The sequence below is a fragment of the Mixophyes fleayi genome, chromosome 4 (assembly GCF_038048845.1).
Source record: "Mixophyes fleayi isolate aMixFle1 chromosome 4, aMixFle1.hap1, whole genome shotgun sequence".
Lineage (NCBI taxonomy): Eukaryota > Metazoa > Chordata > Amphibia > Anura > Limnodynastidae > Mixophyes > Mixophyes fleayi.
The window spans coordinates 108,007,304-108,032,084 of NC_134405.1; the positions used below are offsets into that span (position 1 = coordinate 108,007,304).

General features: G+C 38.0%; 1 long non-coding RNA gene across 1 annotated transcript in view; it reads right to left on the bottom strand.

Annotated features, from left to right (window-relative positions):
- Positions 1 to 676: 676 nt before the first annotated feature.
- Positions 677 to 24,781, bottom strand: part of LOC142149933 (uncharacterized) — a 60,588-nt gene continuing 36,483 nt past the window's right edge. The window contains exons 3-5 of the long non-coding RNA XR_012690932.1: positions 1,535 to 1,595; positions 919 to 1,001; positions 677 to 739 (exon numbers count right to left, since the gene is read on the bottom strand). This is a non-coding gene — a long non-coding RNA (uncharacterized LOC142149933). The remainder of the gene's footprint in view (positions 740 to 918; positions 1,002 to 1,534; positions 1,596 to 24,781) is intronic.

Here is a 24,781-nt window from a genome sequence, read left to right on the forward strand (position 1 = left end):
TTTAAAATATGTGTCTGTAAATTTAAACATAACTTGCTGATATTTTTTTTTTAAGGTTCAAAGTAACACATTGTTTTGGCCCTAATTTTCCTCATGTATCTGCTCCTCCTATCTTCATCACAAATGTACAAATTAAATTTTAGGCAACACAGAGGGTATAGTAGTGTCATTTACATCTATAAAACAAATGCAGATAGACAGTGCTTTTCAACGGATAGTGTTGAAAGAAATAGATCAGAAAAAGTAATGTACATTTGGGTGTCCACTGCGTAGAAATTGTATTGGAGATCAAATGACCAAATTAGTACCCCAAGACTAGAAATGTACAATATTAAAGTACAACATTTTGAAAAAAAAGGAGCTTTGTGAGAGCTCAATAGAGAGGGAGAGTGGAAGGGAGAATGTGCCTGAGGTGGGTACACTACAGGAGCAGTTAGAGAGATAGGAAGTAACCCAGGAGAGAACTGTGACTAGATGGACAATGGAGTGAAGGATGTGTAGGAGAAGAGGGTGTTCAACAGTGTCCATAGCAGCAGAGAGTTACAGGAGAATGAGTATTGCCAAAATAAAATATTATTTATTTTTAAGCACAATTTCAATAATCAAATGATACACAACAAACTTAAACTATTAATTAATTTGTTAAAAAAAAAATAACACATGGATGTTGGTTTTATCCCATTGGTTAGAAGTGTTCAAGGCAGATCATGCTGGGACCCATAATGCCTGTCTTCTTTATCTGTTTAAAATATAAGAGGAAAAGCACCTTAGGCCATTTTCAAACAAAATATTAGTTGAATGTGTACTTTGTACACACCTGTACTTTCTAGCTGTAAAATATACTATTTGTTGCCTTAACTGTAACACAGGTCCCCCACTAACCTAAAAGGAATAACATTGTAAACTATAGATACTTACATGCTTGTAAAGGCAACTCCTTCATGTCTTTTTCATGAAATGAAGGAAGCAAAACATCCTTTGTGACAGCTGGCTCATAAGGTCTGTTGGAATCAAACATTTAGCTCTCCATTAGAAAACATTGTCAAATCAGTGCCTTAAAAACAATAGACATACAACACTTAGTTTATGCACTTTACCAGGGCAGAAAAAAAAAATAAGAAACACAGAGTGAGTCAGATAAGATTAACAAACTATGCTTAATTACTGAATATATTTCAGGTGAGGCAGACATGTCCCAGCTAAAGCCTGGTAGTACATCAATGAAAGCCTTTATTTAGGTCTATTTTAAAGAAAACTCTTTTAATCAAGCTTCATCATTATTTTGGTAAGTGCTATGGCTGTAAAAGTCACATCTGATAATCTCAGCAGGGGCAGAGGCGCCCTTACAGCATGAAATCAAATTTGCAGATTTCAAAGGTAAACATTTGTTTAAGTCCAAACTATCTGGTGTATGCATTGGTATATGTTTATAAAAATGAAAAGCATTTACTTTCATCCCCAAACACTATAATATTTTTAGGATGTAAGCGATTTTAAAAAGTGTGTTAAAAAACCGATTAAAATAAAAAATTACCTTAGAAATCAGTTTTAAACCTGAAGTGGCCTGCCTCTACAGTTTCAGGAGGGCTGGGGATCTGTTGGATAAACATGCAACATGGGAAAGTGTAAAAACACATAAGATTTATCTTAATAGATATTAGATTGAAAAGCTTCCCAACACCCCCCCCTCCCCCTCAAAAATTTTAAAAATCGGGTTAACATTTTTAAGACAACACACACATTAAAATGCACATTACATATGAAAATAGAGATACACTGTTATTTATTTATTTATATCCTAGAAAGTCTCCTCCCCTCCATGGTTTATGGACTTTATGGATGCCTAAAAATGTAATTGAGGTCGGATCTTTAGCATGAATGTACAGCAAAATGTTGTGACACACTGTGGGTGTCTTTCCTGATATTGCGGTTATATTCTTATATGTATACTTCTATTGGTCCAACCTATATACTATAAACCGCAGGTTCATTGGAGGAGGTAAATGACTCCTGAGGTGTCACATGTGATTTTGGATTCAATGTGGTAGGCTTCTCCTGTTACAAAGGATGAAAAAGTGGTGATACGTTTGGTGTTTTTAGTATGGCTAACCTTACATGCCAAACAACTATTACAATGATAGAATCCTCCTTCCTTATCTTTTATTCATATACTGACTGTATGGGTAGTCTTGGGAGGTATGGTGCTTCTCACTAGGTCTTTCCTAAGGTTATCGGCCTTAGTGTAGATAAATCTTCATTTTTCTGGGAGGATTTCTCTCATTTTATTATCTCCTAACAGTACTTTCCAGTGCCTTTTAAATAAATTCTCAATCTTTTTGGAGTCCTGGCTAAATCTGGTGATAAATGGAATCTGCTCAAACTCCTCTTTTTTATCTTTTTTGGAAAGGAGATGGTCTCTATCAGCACCTTTTATTGTATTAAAAAAAAAAGAATATATTTAAAAGGAGCTGGAAAGTACTGTTAGGAGGTGATAAAATTAGAGAAATCCTCCCTGAAAAGCCAAGATTTAGTTCATACCAGTAATTAATACCAGTGCAGTACCACCGCTCTATGACTGTGTCGATCTTAGCTGGTATTGTGTCTACAACCCTGGACCTGTTCGTGACCATTGGACAAATAAATTCAACATATAGAAAATAGGCCCCAATATGTTCAAGCAAAAACAATGAAATGTTTTTATAGCAAGTGTTTTTTGAGATTTTATTTCATGGATTCTGCTTAATAATGTGACAACTAATTTATTTATTTTATGCTTGCAAAACAAGTAGCACATAACATATATATATATATATATATATATATATATATATATATATATATATATAGTTAATTGTGGGTATATTTTGGAGGAAACATATTTCCACTTATACTGGCTAGAATTTTGAAATTGGATATAACCATCAATAACAAACAGTGGATATGACAAATATCATAAGTTTCAGTCTTTTGCACATGCCTGGCAAGATGTATATATATTGTTTGTTTTATCTGTTCCACACATTGGATCAGATTTTTTTTATTGCATTTTCAGGAGGTACTGTATTTCTTTTTAGTTCACCTAACTGTCCTTGACTTATACAAAAGATTGAAGTCATTGATCATGAGATTTCTGTTTCAACCTCTGCGGTATTAACCTGGACATTCTGTCTTGGCCATGATAAGCCTCCCTCTACTATTTGACAGAGAAAGCTTTCAATACAGACTTTGAAGAATAAAGAGAAATAATAAAATATTCGCTGTAAACTTAAAAATGAAAGCAAAAATAATGTAATGGGTTCTTGAAGTAGGGGGTGTACAGGCAATTTGTTATTAGATGACATAGGTTAGCAACAGTACAACTCTTAAAATGTATATAAAAGAGATCAGTGTAACAATATAGAATGATTTTAAATTTACCTGACTTTGGACAGTTCATGGGGCCTAAAAAACTCCTGAACCTAATCTTAGGCAATTTACTCGTAAGGGATTATTTGAGAAGTTGACTTTTGCAAAATGCTATTTGTGATCAATGGATTCTGTATAAATGGTGAAGGGTGAATCTTTTGTGCTTTGATCATGTAAATGTAGTCAAGAGCACTAGTTTGAGGGAGTGAAACACAAGATAAATTGTTACCAACTAATTTTAATTGGTGTGTTGATTGTGTTTGACAATCTGCTTAAACAACCCAGTGCTGTAGTGCAGCTAGACATGAGTTGGTTCTAAAGACATTTTATAAATAGTCTCACAGTGACGTTCTAAGATAAGGGTCTGACTGGATGCTCTGTAATCTTTTGTCTCTTGAACTTCTGCATGAGAGCCAGGCAGCATCCACACTAAATTTGGGATCAGTACAGTGCTCATCATCTACTTCTGCTAGGTTCAGCCTACTGTACCAAGATGCCACATTTTACATTTGTATCCTTGCTCTAAGAGAACATAATGCTTTGGGCAAACTGGAATCCTGCACCAAACTCACTCTGCCTATTAATGGTACAGTAATGCATTTAATACTGCATATAAGAACAGGCTTTCCAACATTAGAATGCACTAGTGGGTGCTTAAAAAAAACAAAAAACATTTTTCTTGTTAAAATATGTCGATTTACTTTTAAGGAAAGTAATATGCTCTTGGTAGTAGAGCTTAATTTATGTGTGTAGTGTGTTAAAGTGTACCTGTCATTTGTAGCCTTATACGGTTGGGAGTGGGGGGCTGAGCTGATGATGCTTGTCCTATTAGATGTAATTGACAAGGGCCAGAGCACCTATTGTATTCACTCATATGTACACTGTGAGCAAAGTTAATCAGATCATCAGAATTTTCAGATTGGCACGGAGTATTCACTTATTCACTTGTGTGATTCAAGTGATGGCAGCGGATCATGTAACAGGGTCACTGCCATTTTGTGGGTATAGAAATAGACGGTTTTTGCATTTAGTATTGGGCATAATATATGCCCTTTTTTTGCATACGAAAATGTCTGCACACTTGTGTTTTCATGTGTATGTTTAGAAAGATGCATCTCATGAAGCTTTGCACCTGCCTTGTATATGTGCAGAATTTTGTAAGTAATATATTTAAAGTAACCCAAAATTACTAATGCATCTTAAAAGGTGTAGCCAGGGGAGGGCTGGTAAATTAATTTACAGAGACCAAAACCAATGTGCTATAAGAGAAGTAAAAAAAAACCTAAGTGGAACATTTTATTCCAGCTTCAACCTATTTTCTCATTCTCTGTAGGGCACCAGCAGCCCATTAGAAACATTTTAAAGGAAAAAAATACAGGTGGCCCAGTGACCCAGCCCAAGGTAGCCCACTATGGGATCAGCCTGAGGGGCAAATACCCGCTTGCCCCCAGCTCAGCCTGCCCCTGGATGTAGCTAAAATACATGTGCGTGTATTATCATCATCAATATTTATTTATATAGCACCAGCAAATTCTGTTGCGCTAAATGTTCTTTATCCTCTTCTCTAAGTGCGTGGGGCTGCAAGTGTCAGATATAAATGTCTGAAAATGCTGCTGCAATTGTGTACATGCATACTCTAAATCAGACCCCAAGTGTCATTTTTAATTATTTCAATTACAATCTAGCTGTTTTTTTGTTTTGTTTTTTTACTTTAATGGTTAGCTGATTTTGAATTGTTCTTCCACACTGCAAGCCCATGCACACTCTGAATACACCCAGGTCCTCACCACACCATCACCTTTCTGATGTCATGGTTTTCAAATTCCCAGCATGGAAAGGTATTTGCGGCAGTGATGTCGGACAGATGATGGTTTTAGTATGCAAAAAAATAATTTAGAAATCATGTTGCCTTAAATTCAATTTACTAGAGAGTGTACATAATTGCCAAGCAGCGACTAGGTAGGAAACTAAATAATTAAAATGGACCCTCATGGTTTAATTAAGTTAATCATGTAAAGTTACCTAAAATTTTTCTGACTTTGTAACTTGAGTTTTTCTTTAGGTTAATTTAAGTCATTTTTAGTACCATATTGCCAACTGAATTTCAGCAAGTTTACTAATCATTATTGATAGTATATTATTAAAAGTGACTTGAGAATGAGACCAGCAAAGCAAATCCAGAGATGGAGGGGAAATTTACAGTCAAGAGGAAAACATCCTATAGCCAATTAGGTATTTAAATCTCTAATATAAAACTCATTTCATTAGCATAAATCAAATAGGTCTTTGGATATTATCAGCAGTGAATGATGTGAAGAACAAATATCTATGTACGTCATGGGAATTCAAATGCAAAATGTGATATAGCACACACACACACGCGCGTCTTTTCCAATATAAACAAATCAAAAGAAAGCTGTGGGATGATTAGCTAGCTTTTAATTTCCAGGAGACAGTTATCTTCAGAGCCGTCACTCAGTGATGTGTGAATTAAGTTTATGATTAAAGAATTAAGGTTATGGAATAAATCCACATAATTTCAAGTGTATTTCAAACTAATGCTGAAATGTCCATCATTTACTTTTACAATGTCTATTTTATTACACAGAAGCAGTTGGTTTACACCATTGTCTGTCATGTAACATCTGCCAATACAGCCAAAAGTGGGAATGTTTCAAAGTGTAGTTTTTCAAAACTGCACTTAAAAAAAGTTAACATTTTTATAAACTGTGGACCTAATTATTTAAGGAATCATTAATAAATATACAACATTGAACCATTTTTTGTACATGAAAAAATATATCAGAATGTTATTAATGCCTACTGCATTGTTACAGTTGTTCCTAATTGCAAACACATGTTCTGGCATGCAGACACAATCGTCATCAATATCAATAGGCACTTTAAATGCCTTGTAAATGTTGCAAGTTATACAACTAAAAACCACGTACCTCAGAGATGCCCAGAGCTTGGATCGAATGGATGTGCATGCACTCAACCTTGACACTGGCAAGAACCGTCTCCCCACTAACACTAAGTGCAGGAGCCGGCCACCTGCCTCCAGCTGCGTCCTATTGCTAGGCTTCCTTGCTGTGTTTGGGGCATGCTGTGCATGTATGCGCGTAGACATCATGTCCCGGTGCTAGACAATGGGACATCTCCCTCACCTGTCGGCGGTCAGGTACTTGATCGTTAAAAATATGCCCACCAATCAGGGCTCGTCATGCTGCATTTATAGAAGTCTCTAGCATCACTAGGGTGTATTGGTTCACATACCTGCTCCATCACTTCTATTCTCCAGTATCCTGCATTGTACCTGTTTCTGACTCAGCTTGCACCTTTGACTTCCCTTGTTGGTTTTGCCTCTGTACTTCTCTGACTGGCTGGATTTTGATCCAGGTTGTTTTACTACGCCTGTCACTCCATTCGCTAAGCTAGAGGCTGACTCAGAGAACCGCGATCTGTGCACCCTCTTGCAGCGAAGCCCAAACTACCTTGCGGGGGTCCCTGGTGAATACTGGGGTGCATTAGACTCCGTGCCCTCCTGCTCAGCAGCACAAATACCAGCTAATGGCCACTCCGTAGCTCCATGACAGACACCCCCTAATAGTATGTTGCATACTCCCTTTCCCTCCTCCATTCCGCCCTTGAATTCGTAGGCTGTCGGAAGTGTCCTTTGTGTTCGAAGCTGAATTAGATGCTTTTGCATAGAGCAATTATATGCAAAATACGGCACGTATCGGGATATATGTTCCTTAATGAATCAGGCTCCCTTCCACTGGGAACATGTCACTGATGGGAGGGAGCAGGAACAATCAGTGATGGATATCACACTACCTGTCTGAACATGCAGCAGGCAACACCTCCAGTTGAATTGTCCTTCAAGGTTTGGAGTTAATAATTTAGTTTAATAGGACATCATTATACACAAAGAGAGCATAAACTGTAAATGCAGCCCTTTATATATTGTTGGTACCATTACTAGCTATAGTAGTTTGTATAATGTATTTTTTTACTAGTAAGCGGGGCCAGATCTAAAATAAGGCACATGCCTATAGCCACTGCAAGACAACAGTGCATCAATCACAGTCAGCGTCACATAATCACTAGCCTCATCATTTTATACATAAGGCCAACTTATTTTGTTAAAAAAGGAGGTGTTATTGTCACCATAAAAGGGTAGTATACTTAGTGACATAGCTTTTATGATCCTAAAGTATAAAACATGAATATATAACTGGATCATAGCCCCAACAATCCCAATTTGTGATGGAAGTCTTGAAGGGCCCAATTAATGTAGGGCTCAACCCCACATTCAGGTAAGCCTCCCCACAATTGCTGCAGTTGAATTTTTTCATTCAAAAGTTTGATAAATGCTACATACAAAAGGAGCTGCCTATCAGTGACCACCATCCCTAGGCAAAGGCCTGCTATGCCTAATATTAAATCCAACTCTGGACGTTACTATTGTCAGCCATAAACAAGTTTATTGAAGTTCTTAAGTAAAATGCTAAAGGGAAGTAGCATTAAAAAAAAAAACAATATGTACTAGCTCTAGCAAAGTTAAATAATTAAAGTACATATCATTTTACACAGCTTACAAAAAATATCTTGAAGACGGATAACTTTAAAATAATTAATAAACATGGTCTAACATTTTATTGAACGACTACATAGAAATCAAACCATATTTTGCAGAGCCTTTCATATAAGCCATGCTTTTTCTGATTACCCAAAGTTTCTGCTTTTCTGGTACATTTGCCGAGAGGGTGTTTGAATTGCAGAGCACATCAGACAACCTAATTATTATTACCTGTCACTCACTTGTTGGGAGTCATGATTGTTGTAAGCACAACATCTTTATTCTACAACAGAGAATCATACCATTTAAATTATTACTTTCGTGTCTGCACTTGAGAAGGATAATTATGATTCGTTTCAAGCTCCTCTGATGTGCTGTAAAGGTAATTGAGAATATGTATGACAGGAGACAGACTTGAGATGTGGAGCCGTCTGCCAGCCTAGTAATATCCAGTATTCTAGCACATATACATCTGTTAAAGATGCAAACTTTTATTACAAGATAAGTACAACAGTGTTCTTCCTGATTCATTAACACCAACTGAATGATGCTACAATTGACAAAATACTTTACAGCACAGAATAATATTATTTTTAATATTACTTATTTTGTTTACTTTTTATTGTGTTAAAAAAAAGTGCTCTGATTTAATGGTAAACTGTACAGTAAAATTGTCTATATTTTATAAGTGCAACTAAGATTCAGGGCTTTCAGTATGTTTGAGTGCAATGCAAATTGCTGTTCTAAACATATTATTCTGCGCATTAATGATTTATATAATAATGATCCAGCTTAGGGTGTTGATATTGCATACCTTCGAAGAGGCCTATGGGAATATGAAAATAGTTGTTGTCCCATAGGGAAAGTATCATAGGGAAAGGTCAGTGAAAATATCAAGCCTCCAAAAAATGGAAGTAGTCACGTTACACTGGGAGAGAAGCCACTTCACATTGTTATGTGCCACCTCCCCTGGGGTGTCCAGTCTTAAAGTAATAGAGACCACCATTAACTACTCATCACCACAATCATCCCAGCATTAAATGAAAAGCCTGTAGAAGGCAGAATCTTCTAACTGTCTCCCTTGCTGCCTACACATGTTGGATGGTACAGACAGAAGGAGATGCATGGTCCCATATCTGACTTGTTTAGATGAAGGAGGAAGCTGTCACACATGGAGAGTACAGAGGGGAGTAACAGGCGAGATGCTATCAAATGTGGAGAGGAGGGAGAAACACAAGGAGAGATTGTCACATGCAGAGGGGAGGGGTTAGGCAGAGGGGGTGGCAGTCACATGTGGAGGGGAGGAACTGTAGATACAGAGGAAGAGGTTGTCAAACACGAAGGGAAGGGAGGGAGAAATAGCACCATAGGCTTTCACATGCAGAGTGGAGACTGGGAGAGACAGAGGGAGAGGCTATTACACTAGTGGGGGTGGAAGGGGGAGACAGAGAAAAAGACTGTTACACATGGAGAAAAAAGAGGAGGCTGTCACATGTGGACGGGAAGCAGTGGGGAGGCAGAAGAAGAGGTTTTCAAATGTGGAGGGAGGGAGGGAGTGAAGGAGGGGCAGACAGAGCAAGTGGCTCTCATATATAGAAGAGAAGCCAGAGAGAGAATTTATCACATACTGAGGGCAGGGAGAGGGAGAGGCTTTCACATGTAGCGGAAGAGATAGAGGAGGGGGCAGGCCCATGCGGAGGGGAGAAAGAGGGGTAGTTGTCACATGCAGAGTGAAGGAGGAGTCAGAGTGATAGAATGTTAAATTCTAAGGGGGAGACAGAGGAAAAGGTTGCCACATGCAGAGCAGGGAGAAGGGGGGGGGGAAGAGAAACCATCACATGATGTGGGGGAGACAGTGGGAGAAGCTGGCGGAGTCCCGTGGCCAGTACACACTTTGCTGAGTGTTCCTTAGCCTAAAAACAAAGGAATAGGTGGAGGATGGTCTGGTAGACTGCCCAGTGGGTGGGACACCTTATCCTGATTGCTCCTTCTTCCATACTAGTCCAACAGCATAATCAAAGATGGAGGACAGGCTGGTGGGATCTCAGAGGTGGATCTCCCTTTGCTGTGCTGTTCAGGCATTTTTAAGTACTCCTTCAATGGCCAAGACAGTGGATGAGCAGGCTAATCGGTGAAGCATCTCTGACGCATGATGCCCACCCACAGCACTTACCATGCCTAATGCATTCCACCAAGCTGTACATTTGCAAAACAAGTTTTAATTCTGAAGCAACATAAGTTTCTCATTTCCCAGAATGCCAGCAATCAATGATAAGGGAGAGCCCTGCTCAAGAGAGACCAAATAGTCTAGGGAGTAAAGGTCAGTCGAAGATAATTTTGCTGCAAAATTTTGGATGAATTGGTTTGGTGACAATTGGGTGAGGGGAATGCCAGAGATGAAAAGGTTACAGTAGTCAAGGTATGAGATGTGTGGTACCCAGGGGAGGAGGAGGAGGATGAGCTCAATTTTGAGACTTTTGAACTATAGGTAGTATTGCGACAAGTAAGTGAAATAGCTGAGAGACATTTGGTCACAGGAATAAGGACAGTTCAGGAGTGGAGAGATAGATTTGGGCATCTGCAGAGGTGGTACTGAAGGCCATATTCTTACAACAAGAGAAGAGGTGTACAGTGAGAAAAACAGAGGGCTGAGAGCAGAGTCTAGTAGCCTACCAACGTAAAGTGGGACTTGAGGATAAGCCAGAGGGTTGTCAAATTTTTAAATCATTAAGTATAGGAGCAGGTAGGTAAAAGTATAGGAATTATGAAAGCCACACATTTAATCAAAAATAGCAAAATTACAATATTACAAACATTAGTTAAAAAATACCTGTAGATTCACTTTAATGCATACAGTGCATCTGAAAGGCGCAAAAAGCATCCCACTGAAATTGTAAGGTCACAACACCTCTTGAGTACCCAAAAAAATAAATTCATTACCCCTTAGTTCTCATAGAAATATTTTTGTCCAAAGTACTAAATATAATTTTTGGATGTGAGTGCATAAAAGGAGGCATTCGAGCACCTTGTCTGCACTAGCAAGGCAGCAAAGCAGACCCTCGACCTACCTAGCTCCTCTTATCAGAGGAAAAATGTTGCTTCCCAAATCTTATCCTGCAAATTCATCAGCATTCCTGAAAAAATGGGTATATTAGGAAAATACAAACATAAATGGTATAAGGAAAGTCTAAGGTGCTCAGAAATTACCTTTTATCTTTATGCAGCACTTTCAATGTTATACAATTTTTCTTAATGTCAGTATGTAAGGAAAAGCGTGACCACACTTTGAGAGAATTGTTTGTAATAGCTCTTAGACAGGCAAAGCTAAGATTGCAAAACTGATTTAAATCACTATAAAACATCAATTTATGACCTTCACATGCATCGAAAGATACAATTTATATGGAGTTTTAAAATAAGCGTTTTTATTTTTTTAGTCAATTGAATACCAAATAATATATAGGTAAATGCCACAGAAATTATCTATGCCATGAAAGACAGAGTCGGAAAGAAGTGAGAATAGAGCATTGTTTACAAGTAGGTCTGCTAGGGATACTTAAATAAACCTGCTATTGTGTATTCATAAATTTCAAATCCTCAGTTGAATAACATGACTGAAATAGATAAAATGTATCTATTAAGTAAAATTGGACTATCTTGTACAGTGCCCTTACTGCCAGCTGACATCTGAAAACCTTAAGAGGATTAACCTTTTGGGCCTGATTCAGAATGAAATAAACATGTGCTTACACAGTGCATTTTCGGAATTTTTCGCACCGTGCATAACTCAGAAAGTAACGTATGCAACTTCGGCTATTCAGATCTGCAACATTTTTGCCACTTACGACTTCTTATGCTTGATAAAGCCTGATGGGGGAACGAAGGGGTGTTCTATTATACACAACGCATATTAAGGACATGTTCAAGCAATTGTATATGGATTCAGAGTAGTCTCTGATAAGGCTTAAAAAGCAGTTTTATTCATGTGTGGGAAGGCGCAGGTATAAGTAGCGGAGGATAATGATGACAAACACCCAGTGGCGGATCCAGGGGGGGGGGGGGCGATCGGGGCGATCAGAGCAGCGGGACAGCACATTATCACTGCCGAACGGACCTGCACATACTGTGCAGCCGCCGGCAGCCTTAGAAGTTAGAAAGGGGGCGGGGTCTAAATCACCCCCCCTATATCGCCCGGGGTAGAAAAAAATTCTAGATCCGCCCTTGCACACACCCAAACTTATATTCTGAGGTTTGCAAATGATTCCCAGATGCTTATTGAAATGGTACTTGAACATAGATAGGATTTGCCAAGCATGTTGTAGCAAAGATTATAAATATATCTATGTTTGTATGGGAAATTGTTCCTAATGTGTTAGTAAGATTATTCAAGATTAAATTATGCTTTATAGCATTTATGTTTGTAACATATAAAATAGAAGCTTTTTGTACATGTTCCGAAGTTTGAAATAAGCGTCCGAGGGGTGTGTCTGTTGTCCAGGGAACGCATCTTCTACGCAATCGCATTTGGATACTTCTCCAAGTCTGAATATGGTATACATACCCGAACACTTGCATGCAATTTTTTCAATATAAGTTACACTGGAACAACCCAATCATATATAGATACACATACATCCCGAAAACAGTTACAGTGTGATCTCTGAGATATCCCAGTCTTGTGCTGCTGGAGCCACTACCATGGTTATCTGCATCCAAGGTGATGACCTTCTCCTGCAGTCTCCAATATAGTTTTAGATGCCTTTATTTTAACCATATAATGATATATATATATATATATATATATATATATATATATATATATATATATATATTACATTAAATGCTAAATAAAGATGCTTTTAAAGCATACTGTACTTACAATGACCTTTTATAGCCTGTTTCTTGCAGTTTTCATGCATTTCATGTAGTTTTTAAAACAAGAGTTAGCCATGTCAGCCATCACTATCAGTCAGCACTTACACCTGCCATGTAGCTTGTGCAAATGATACGTGTGAAATCAAGCACACTTGCACTTACGCTTAACCTAAGCTACGCAGAAGGATGTATGTCCGAAAATGAATCAGGCCTGGTTTATTTTTGTCACACTATTGAAATTTTTACACTAGGTATATTAAAATTATTATTTATAAAGTACCATGGTCTCCAGAAAATAGAGTTATCACATTATTTTAAGGACTAAGTTTGAAAAGATAACAGTAAAGAACTGTGAAATCTGTTTTTGGCAGTAATTTTTGCCAAATGGATATATGCCTTATGCTCAAAAACTGTTCATCAGAAAGTTGCATAAGAAATGTAATAGAATGACAAGTTTAGTGCCCTAAATTTAAACAAAGTTCTGCTAATATAAGACCTAGAATTAATCATGAAGCAAATTTTCTTGTCACTAGCAGAAACTCTATGAAGCTGATTTGTAAGTGAGTTTGGATATGTGTAGGTGGACAATTTTCCAAATGTCACTGTGTTATCTGATGGTCTAAATAGAATAATTAATGTGAGTTAATGCCTTGTCTTGCTCTTTTATCCATTTATCCATAATGGAAACTGTATATTTGCATTTTGGTGATGGTGGAATGATTCTATTGTCAGTTTAATGGACACTATAATAATTGTTCTGTTTTAATTAGAGTTCTGTGCTAACCCCCGTCTTTTGGTTTTCGTTATGGTTTTAGTTTTAAAACATGCTCATGTTTTGGTTTTCTAACAGGATTTGCCCAAAAATGCAGACGGTTTTGGTTATGGATCTGGATTTGATTAAAAATTGTTAAAATGGGTAAAAAAATGCCATTTTGAGCTGGTTTTGCTCGTATATTACTATTTATTGCATTAACATTCTTTTCCAGCCATTTCCAGTTATTTCCTAATGATCTCTTCACAACTGTCCCAAATGTCAAAAATTTTGGCCAAAGCCTGCAGCGTGCTGTCTTAATAAAGGATTTTGTAATTTTGACTTTATTACATTTGCTTTCTTCCATTCAATTCCAAAAATAATTAATCAGTCTATACGATTCTCAAACTCCATCACTTATCTTAAATCGTCAGCCATCATATCTCCATCTCTACAAGTATTCTTTGCCAGGGACAAAATCTGTCCTCTTAATTTTTCAGAATGTTGACTTTCAATTGCGTTGTCAAGACATGTTTTGGGCAACCAAATCTGCATCAATGTGAGCATAAGGGCAACTATTGGCCTATCTCAACTCTCTCTTTTACATGTATCGTAGGCTGAACTAAGAGAACATACAAATATTATATATATACATTCCATATTTATATTCATGAGTCTTGGGGACCACCTCCCCTGCAAATCTTGGGCAGTTCCCTTTTGTCCTGGCTTTGGATGAAGCTTCCCCCTGGGGACTGATTCTTCAGCCCTCTCCATCAATATATATGAGTCCCCTGGTTTGATTCAGAGGGGTAGCATTACAGCACAGAGCATACAAGTAAAGCAAGGTATGAAATCTCTGCTCTTGGATACCGATGAATGCTTTCTCTGCCCCTTGAAAAGAGCATAGTACTAGTCTTTGAAGTCTTTGGTTTAGGCCTCCTTCATATATTTACATTTATAAATGTCAAACTCTATTCATTCATATCGTTGTGTTTCCAAAGTCCTCTGCCTTTTACTGTAGCTTCACTATCTATGATGCATGCCCTGTAACTTTCAAAAGGTATTCTGTGCATAGTTTTGTTGTACTGATGCAAGCTACCTTGATCTATCAGAATCATTATTTATTCATATACAGCAAATTACATAGCAGTTTACAATTGGGTGTCTACTTGTCTAAAGATCTACTGATTCCTATGTCTATCTAATGATATCTGATTGTTACTGCCTCTTCACTCATGATGCATGCTGTCTAACATTACAAATTTAGTGTGTATGTGTGTGTAGCATTTCAACATTTTTTTCTTTTGCACCTTACACTAAACTTTTTGCTGCTTAATTTATTTAATGGGCTTGCTTCAGTTGGTGGCATGGCAGATGACAATGATTTTGCAACTACTTCAATGTTCTATATGCAATTGCTGAATGTCAAAAATGCCTAGAAAAAAACCTGACATGCAAACACCCATTTTTAAATATAGATGTCCCTGAATAACCTTTACCTTTCAAAATTGACAAGTATTGAAAATGAGAAAAGATTAGAATATATAACATTTTTTTGGGGTGGGCCGCTGCGATGATCCTGTCGAAGTTAAATAATGTCACGATCTGCATCCTGCAGCTCCTGTCTGCCAGTAACTGTGTTGGACCTTTGTATATTGATGTATCCTGCCTGTAATACCATGTTCCACCAAAGGGGCCACTGTGTTACTCAGACTGCTCTCTCATCTGCTAGACCTGCCTCGTTATTCCTAGAAGCTTAAACACCTGCCTCTGGCCTATAAAGGCCTGCCTGTCCCAGCAACCTTTGCCAGATCATCTGTTGCATTTTCATGTGTTGTTGTGCCTGTTTCCATGTCGTATCTTGATTGTTCTTCTAGTCTACTCTCCTGTTCAGATGTCCTGTTCCCTGACTCCTGTTTGCTGCCTGTTCTCTGAGTCTCCAGCACATCTATCCACAGATCATCTCAACCACTGTGTCTACTCCAATATCCTGTGGTAACGCACTGCAGATTATTCCTACCTGTTCTCTGAGTCTCCAGCACATTTATCCACAGATCATCTCAGCCACTGTGTCCACTCCACTATCCTGTGGTAAGGCCCTGCAGATTAATGCTACCTGTTCTCTGAGTTTCCGGCACATCTAACCGCAGATCATTATCATCGCATCCTGTGTCCTTTATCTTCAGTGCCTTGCTAAGCGACTGTCACACCTAGTGCATCATCTCCACTACTTTGTGGTAAAGTCCTGCAGATCATCGCATTCCGTGTCCGTTATCTTCAGTGCCTTGATCTGCAGACTGTCACACCTAGTGCATCATCTCCACTACTGCGTGATAAAGTCCTGAAAACCATCGCCTTCTGCATATGTTATTTACTGAGATCTTTTGCCATGTCTGCCATACCCTTCCGTACTGCAAACCATGTAACCAGTGTTTAATAAAAAACACTTAATTCATTATGCTTTTTCCGTGGGTTTTATATTGGGAATACTGACAAATAATTGGATGAAATAGATTTAAATTTAAAAATATTGTTTGCTATAGAATCCTGTGCGATTGCGATTCGTACTCACTAACGTACAAATCACATAGAAAAACAGAACAAATAAACTTACATTAACATGAACATTTGTAAATACTTCACTTTAAATAAAGTTCCAAATCACCTAATTTTATTAGTCAGACTTAAAGGTTATGTATACAAAGATAAATTTATATTAAAGGTATTTATGGTTCAGGTCTTAAGAAATGTATGGTGTTTGGTCTTATGTTAATTCACTTTTTACCAGCAGGAATTCGATACCTTCGGAGAAGCGATCACATATAGCAATCGCTAATTAGTATAAGATTCATACTAATAAAAACACTTTGTAAAAAGGGTTAGTTCAAACCAGTTTTGGTCAGTTTCCTCAGGCAAGACATGTGCTCAGCTGTTGGAATGCCTTGGCCCTACCTTTGGAGAGGAATCCTTTGAACTGACCTATGATCTGCATTGTACTAGACTGACTTGACCCCTGGACCAATGAAGAAAGACCTTAGTTTATTTTTGTGTACATTGTGACATCTGTATAAACTTTCTGAAAGACTGAAATTAAAACCAGTTGATCAGCAACTGTTCTAGCTGACTGATCTCTACAGAACGGATTTGAAATTATCACACAATTATATTGCTTTCTATGTCCCTCTTTCAGTCTGAACTCAGAGCAAAGCACTGTAGCTAACATCATTCCTACACACTGCCTGTTCTAAAAAGGACCATGAGAAAACGAGGAAGCGCTAGATTGTATAGAAGATATGGATCCAAAACTCTACAGAGTTTTGCATCAATATTTTGCTTGAAATGACGTTTTGCCTTGTTTTTAGATCTGAAATTAGCACGCGAGACTGAGTTATTACTTCATTTCAATCAAAACCCTGAAACTCGTATCTGTCGGATTTCTCAGAATCCGAACCACTCATGTCTAATTTTAATAATGCTTTTAGGGGGCAAAATTAAAATGCTCAATTAAATATATAAATGCACAATATAATATACAACTATATTTGTAAAAATTCCCATACAGAACTCAATATTCATAAGAGTGCAGAACATGAATTTCTGCCATAATATTAACATTTATTTTCATATTATTGTCACTATTATCGGTTGAGACCACAAAGTAGCTGTCTTCTTTGTGTGTAGGTGGCAGATACATTTTAAAAGCCGACAAGCTTTCAACCACAAAACTATTAATACATCAGTATAACTTAGGATCCCTACATAGTGTTGCTTTAATTGAGCAACATATCACTATCAAGCAAGTTTGTATATATCAGGCAATTACTGCGGTGCTCATTTCATGAAGTGGTTGGTAAAGCGCAAATCTTCTAAACTTTTAAAGATAGCCATGCTTACAACTAAAGTATTTGGATCCTTTAATGATAAGTTAAACTTATGAACATTGTGAGATATCTGAGCTAGGTCTTGTGCAGCTGGAGTCACTAAATCCGAATCCTGGGTATTGACCACCTTCTGGAGTAGCTCTCCTTCAGAGTCCCTGTATTATCATGTTCTAATATAGACTTTGGATGTCACTAATATAGGTTTAGATGTCTTTACTTTACCTATATAATGTCCAATTTATTTTTTTTACATTAAGTACATTAATATGCTTTTAATGCATACTACACATACAATACATTTTTATAGCCTATTTTACTTACATACACATGTTCTGTGTTATCTAGGGGCATGCATAATTGTAGTTTTTAAAACAAAGTCTACGCCGTGTCAGTCATCACTATCAGACAGCACTTATGCCTGTCATTGAGCTGGTGCAAAAGATACAGGTGAAATCAAGCACACTTACACTTATGTAAATGGTAAATGTATCAAGCTGAGAGTTTTCCGGCGGGTTTGAAAAGTGGAGATGTTGCCTATAGCAACCAATCAGATTCTAGCTATCATTTTGTAGAATGTACCAAATAAATGATAGCTAGAATCTGATTGGTTTTTCAAACCCGCCGGAAAATTCTCAGCTTGATACATTTACCCCCAGGACTTGAATGAAATGCTTCTGCATCGGAACACTTTGGCATGCCCTTACTCTACCTGGCTACGTTAGTTTGCCCCTTTCCTCCCCCGTTCCACCTCTCAAGTCGTAGACGGTTGTGTCAGTTGTGTTCAGACATTAAGGGGGGTATTCAATTGTTTGTTTTAACGCGCTAAAACCAAAAAAAACGAGCGCTCTAAAAATATTACCGTTAATACGGTAATTACTCGCTAAATTTCATCTCGCAGCTCCCTGAGCAGCGAGCTGAAATTCAGCCCGCTGGCAGCGAGTAAGTACCGTATTAACTGTTTACGCGCGCAAAATTACCGTATAATATGAAGTTTTTTTAGAGCGCTCGTTTTTTTTGGTTTTAGCGCGTTAAAACAAACAATTGAATACCCCCCTAATTGTATGTATTTGTGTTCAATGACGTATGGTCTGTTTCTGAGCATGTGCAGAGCTATTTCACGCAAGTTACGCTACACAGATGTCTGAAAATGAACCAGGCCCGGTATATTTTTTGTCACACTATTGAAGTTATTACATTACGAATATAATAATTATATATCATATTATAGTTATTATTTATAAAGTACTATGATTTCCAGAAAATACAGTTATCACTTTTTTAAGGCAATGTTTTAAAACGATAACTGTGAAGAACTGTGAAATCTGTTTTGCCAGTATTTTTGAACCTGCTAAATTGATATATGCCTTGTGCTCAAAAACTGTTCATCAGAGAGTTGCATGGGAAATATAATAGAATAACAAGTCTAGTGCCCCAAATTCAAACAAAGTTCTGCTAATATTAGACCTAAAATTTATCACAAAGTACATTTTCTTGTCACTAGGAGAAAGTCTGAAGCTGATTTGTCAGTGAGTTTGGATATGTGTAGGTGGACAATTTTCCAAATGTCGCTGTTTTCTTTGATGGTCTAAATAGAATGACAAATGGTAGTTAATGCTTTGTCTTGCTCTTTTGTCTATTTATTCATCAATAAAACCATATATTAGCATTTTGGTGTTGGAGGAATGATTCTAATGTCAGTTTAACTGAAACCTAAAAGATCATCTAAATTCATTGAGCTAGAAACAACTATATGTATGGAATCCAAGTTCAGTATATATTCTTTACAGGAAACATAACATATCAAAGCAATACTTATCATAATATAGGCTTTTGAAGACCTCTGTAATGAAACAAGGTATTAATATCACATCAATCAGTCTGCTTCTCATTTCTCATAAAGTGTGGACTATAAAAACATATAATTTTTGTAGTCCTCTGGTTGCCTATATTTGTCAATCTTATTTAAACTTGTATATATTGTATTTGTAAGTAGTTAATATGTCTGGCAGCATGGTTTTCCTATCTTGCTAATACACGTAGACTAGTCCATTGTTTCAGCCTAGGCAACAAGATTATTGTTTACTACTCCTGTATGAATGTACATCACACCAGGGGGTCTCATGTGTTAAGAAAGGGAAAAGGTCCATAGATAGAGCTCTTTGTTTAATTACAGAGTATTGATTACATTGTGTATTTAAATGTAATGTGTCTGGATTGTGATCTCTCCTGTTTAGACAACTTCTGCTGTGTAGCCATAGAACAATATCTGTCCATACTTGTATCAAGAGCAAATCATCTGTTATCTGTGCAAAGGTAAACACAGAAAAGGACATATCAGGCAGGATCTGAAATGCCTGAGAAGGTCATTTCTGCCTTTAAATACCAGCTCCAGAGAACAGAAAATTGACATTCACTACCCAGTGATAGCTGTAGTCAGACTGGCATTGAGATCTAGGTCTCTGCCAGGAGACAGGGAAGGGACAATCAGTCCCTGCAGTACTGCCAGAAATAATGAGTGTGGGGATGAACCGAGCTCCCTATATGTTAATGTGTGGGATGCTGCCTCTTGTGATAATACTTTGTAAAAAAAAGGGGGGGGGCTTCCCCTAAAGAAACCAGAAAATGATAAAGGAGCAGTATTACCTGGCGCAATGGATGATAAAGAGGAAAAATAGTCCCTGGTGGGAGGAGTATGAGATAATTAAATGTATAATATATTTTACAGTATTTATTGATCAAAAAGATATCATATCTGGTACTGACCAGCAATTTCCTGGTATGTATACACAAATATTGTAGGTATAATGTCCCATAAATCCAGATATTAAAAATATTTCCCCAATTCTCATAGATATATCCTACATAAGAGTGAAGGGGAATGAGTAGAAGTCCAACACCTTAGATATGGAAAAAGGCACAGACACACACGGGTGCTTCAATAAAGTTGTGCATAGAAAGTCACTCACTGTTTAATCGCTTGGTATAATAATCGCTGCAGGCTCCGGCCAAATAGTCCCTCAGTGACGCTGTGCCAAGGTGAAAGGATGCAAAAGTCCCATCTGGAGATTCCCTGGTTCTGGTTCTAGTAGGTTTCTTAGCATGCTGAGGTGTCGAGGCTGCTGCTGGCACATATATCCAGGCTGAAGTATAATGATGCTGTGGCTGGCCAACTGTTCCCTTTACATAGCGCGAACTGTGCTTGCGCTGTCTCCGACAGGCTGAGGCTCAGCGTTGTAAACTGTTGTATTTGCCTCAGTACAGACAGGCAAGTAGTGTATGCGTGCATGTATGTACAGTAACCTACGTGTTTCGCCCGATGCGGGCTTCCTCAGGGATATCAGTGTTGTAAGAAGAGGAGAATGAAGATCATTTATAGTTTTTGGAGACATGAATAGTGTTCAGTTATTGGTTGAATTGGCTGCAAAACCTCTCAGCCAATCAAAAAAAGACTCACTGTGTAAGTATTCACAGCCATTGGCTCATCTTGAACTTGATGTCTTAAGCAATGATGGTAGTGGGTGGAAAAATTGTGATCTCTACTTGTCCATCATTTTAGGAACCATTTTGCTGGAAATCAAGGTGGATTTACATAGTAAACATAGGCTGACAGTAAAAAGCAATTAGCCTATAGTTCGGGTAAAAGAAACAAATACTCACATCTTCCATTAAATACCAGGTAAAATATTGTAGAAAAATGTTAAGGTCGAAGTCTACATTTAGACCATCTGGGGGCAGGGTTTTTAGGCTGAAGATCCACTTATTTTCCTCTTGGGAAATCCACCTTATATAGTCCCCTCCCCAGCAGGGCTTTTTCACCTTATGTATCCCAATAAATTTTAACTTGGAGGGGTCATGGTCATGAAGGAAGTGATCAGGGACACTATATGTCGTCATTTTATTCTTGATGTTTCTATGGTGTTCCTGAATTCTAATGCTCAATTTACTAATTGTTCTGCCAATATACTGTTTCCCACAGGGACATTACAATAAATAGATCCCTGTTGTGTCACAAAAAAATGTATCTTTAATAGTGCAAGTTACATTGGTGATGTTCGACCTAAAAGTTTTTAAGGGTTTGGTGTCCCTATATCCATTGCACGCTGTGCAGCAGTTGCAGTAGAAAAAACCGTGTGCATTTTCATTTAGCCTGGTGCTTCCGACAACCTTCATCTTGGGAGGTATAGTGCTCTCAACCAGTTGATTCCTTAAGTTGTCGGCCGAGTTATATATGCATTTGGGCTTGTCCTGTTCTACTCTCTATAGGTCTTGGAGAGCTGTGTGTCTGACAAAAGCAGAGTGACAGTGACTCAGGACTGCTGCCTTGCTGGTAGACTTAAAGGGGAGAGGATCTGAGTCCCAGGACAAGTTTGAATAGATGGCATCTCCTGAAAGTGGTTAAGAAACTTGTGAGGTATTTTCATTATACCCTGTATGTTGTCTGTGCCAGACTGTAGTGTTATTTGTTGCAGTTTATTATTTAAATATTATTATTGCTGTTTTGTGCTACCATTTTTTTAAATAAACATATTTATTTTAATTTGGAAATTTGCCTGGGTGATTCTGAACCTTGGTTAGGTACCAGGTCGACCAGCTGTGCAGCACAGAGCAATACACTAAGGCCGGTATCATCACAACCTCTGTATACATTTGTAACATATTTAGCATGGAAAATTATTTGTGTGTGTGTGTGTAAGTAAGAACAAAGGTTTAAAACAGCAGTGAAATATGTAGCAAATTGTAATTTTTAGGGTCAGTCTGCTGCTAAAAAGTTGTTCAAACCTTCTATCTATCTTAAGGCAGTAGTTTATATCAAAGAGTGCAAGGATGTAGTTGTTTCTTCTTTTGTGTTTTATTTATGACAATTTGTTTTCTCTATTTTTAATCAAGTAACATTTTGTCATATTAACTCCCATTTAATGACGTTCTATGTTTGTGTTCTTAAAGATAGGTTTTGTTTTCATAATGCTATATTTATGCAGAGAATTGTTTGGTCCAAAGTAACTCTGATTAAATTAGGTTGTGATTGCAGTTTCGGGTAAGGCAGGAAGAATCCGAAGACTTCTTAAGAGTGTCAACTCTTGAACTAAATCTTAGTGGTGGCAGTATTTTGTGTTTAATAATAAGTGTGAGATAGATTTTTGGGAGGGTTTAAGTAATTTTTAGACAGGCCAGATTGTTTTGTGTTGAATACACTTTTCATACTCTCATGTCCGGCATGTCCAAGTAGGTCTTTTGTAACAGACATTTTTTAATCTCTGCAGAGCAAATATTTTTTGCATTCATACATTCATATCTAATGATACCTTCCATACTGGATTAGATTTGGTTTGTGATTGAGAAAAAAAAAACGTTAAATCATTTCCATACATAAAACTCCACATTTAAGTCAAATAAGAGGAACATACAAAATTAAATTTGTGGCTTGGAAACTAATATATTAAAGTAAATCTCTCGGTACTGGAAAGCTTTATAACTTACTGTACATCAGCACTACATACCTTTTGAAATGGTTTCTTAACCTTACAACCCTTTATTATTCACTCCAAATTACTGTAGACAGTTCAGTAATCTCTATGTGAGGTACGTTATTTTAGAGTAATATGCATCAGTGTTCTCCCCAGCACCTTTTTCCCAGGAGCTTCACACAGATGTTTTTACTTATCACCAGGATCTTGGAGCCCAACAGAGTCCTATTATAATAGAATAAACCATTGTTTCTACTATTAGAACAGGCACTGTGTGAACACAACAGCCAGCTGTGTGTGTTAGACCACTGACCACCAGTCTGATCAATCCTGGCAGATGTGGGCATAACCTCCAACATTTTCAATAGTATTGCAAAGTATTAAACTACCCCCACCCAGCTGTCCAAATTATCTGGGAAAAACACTGTGCTAAGCTATAAAAAGTGCTAAATTACATATTCAAGTTTAAGTACCTTTCACAAATATAAAGCGCCAGAAGTATTTTTTTTAAATGTTATAATCAAATATGTAATAGTGCCTCCATTGGGGATTTTATCTGGTTATGTGGAAAACATAATATATTAGATGATGTTTTGGATGTAAATTTGGTAATTAAGCATACTTCTAATAGGGTGTCACGGGCACTAGGAGTCTTTACCCAGGGATCACCAGGTGATAGGCTTACCAGAGCAGTATAGATGGTAATATGGTACTCTGGTAGCAGGGTGATCACGGAACAGGAAATAGCAGATGATAGAGATGCTCAGGAAAGTCTATGACTAGCAGCACTGGTAATATGGATGTAGTAATACACGAGGAACTGTATGGACAAAGGACACGTGAGGGTAGTCAGTGGTCTGCGGTAGCAAGTTGTACCACTGCTATAGTGAGGAGGAATGTCCAACAGAAACGAGGAGGTGATGAGAGTCAGCGGTCTGCGGATAGCAAGTTGTACCGCTGTCTGAGTGAAGGAATGGAATCCAAGTGGAGGTATCCGGGGAGTCAGTGGTCTGCATTAGCAAGTTGTACCACTGCTATGTGAGAAGATACTGGAACAGGTGACACCGGAAACAGGGATCAGTGGTCTGCCTCTAGCAAGTTGTACCACTGAATATATATGTGAGGAGGAGCACGGGGAGAGACTGCAATACAGAGGATACACGGGCACCTTAAACTTGATCCACAATAACATGCACAATATAGTAATGGCTGAACAGCACTGCAATAATAGAAAGTCACTGAAACTATCCGGACAAAAGATAACACAGTCAATGATGGTAATAGTCTCAGCGGATAGTAAACTCCAGAGGAGAACAAACTCAGTCCAGCAAGATATGCAATACACCAGCACAGTCAATGAGAAGTATGCATACCGTGATTCAGGAGCAGGCTGTCAGACAGGAGTGCAGAGATACCTGAACGGCTGGAGGCCGGCAGGATGCGAAGTCCCAGAAGAGTGAAGCGGTAATCAAGTAGGTGCAGCGCACAGGTAGGTAGACCAGCAGGGGAACAAATACTCAGGAAGCAGTAGTATGTAGAACTGGACTCCTGGTGGACCCTGAAGAGTAGCGATGGTCTAGACGAGATGAAAACAGTGAGGCGCAGATCCGATGCAGACTGGCGAGTAGAGACCAGCAGGAACACTGAGAAGCACGGAGAGCGGATCAACTGTTGTAGACACGAGTAGAACTGAGGAGTAGCAGTCAGCAGGACTCTGCAGGTACACGGAGGTAACGGGTAGCAACCAGCAGGTGCATCCACGATGAAACACGGGAGAGCAGAGCTGAGCTGGAACTGTTGAGCACGGAGAGCAGCGGATAGG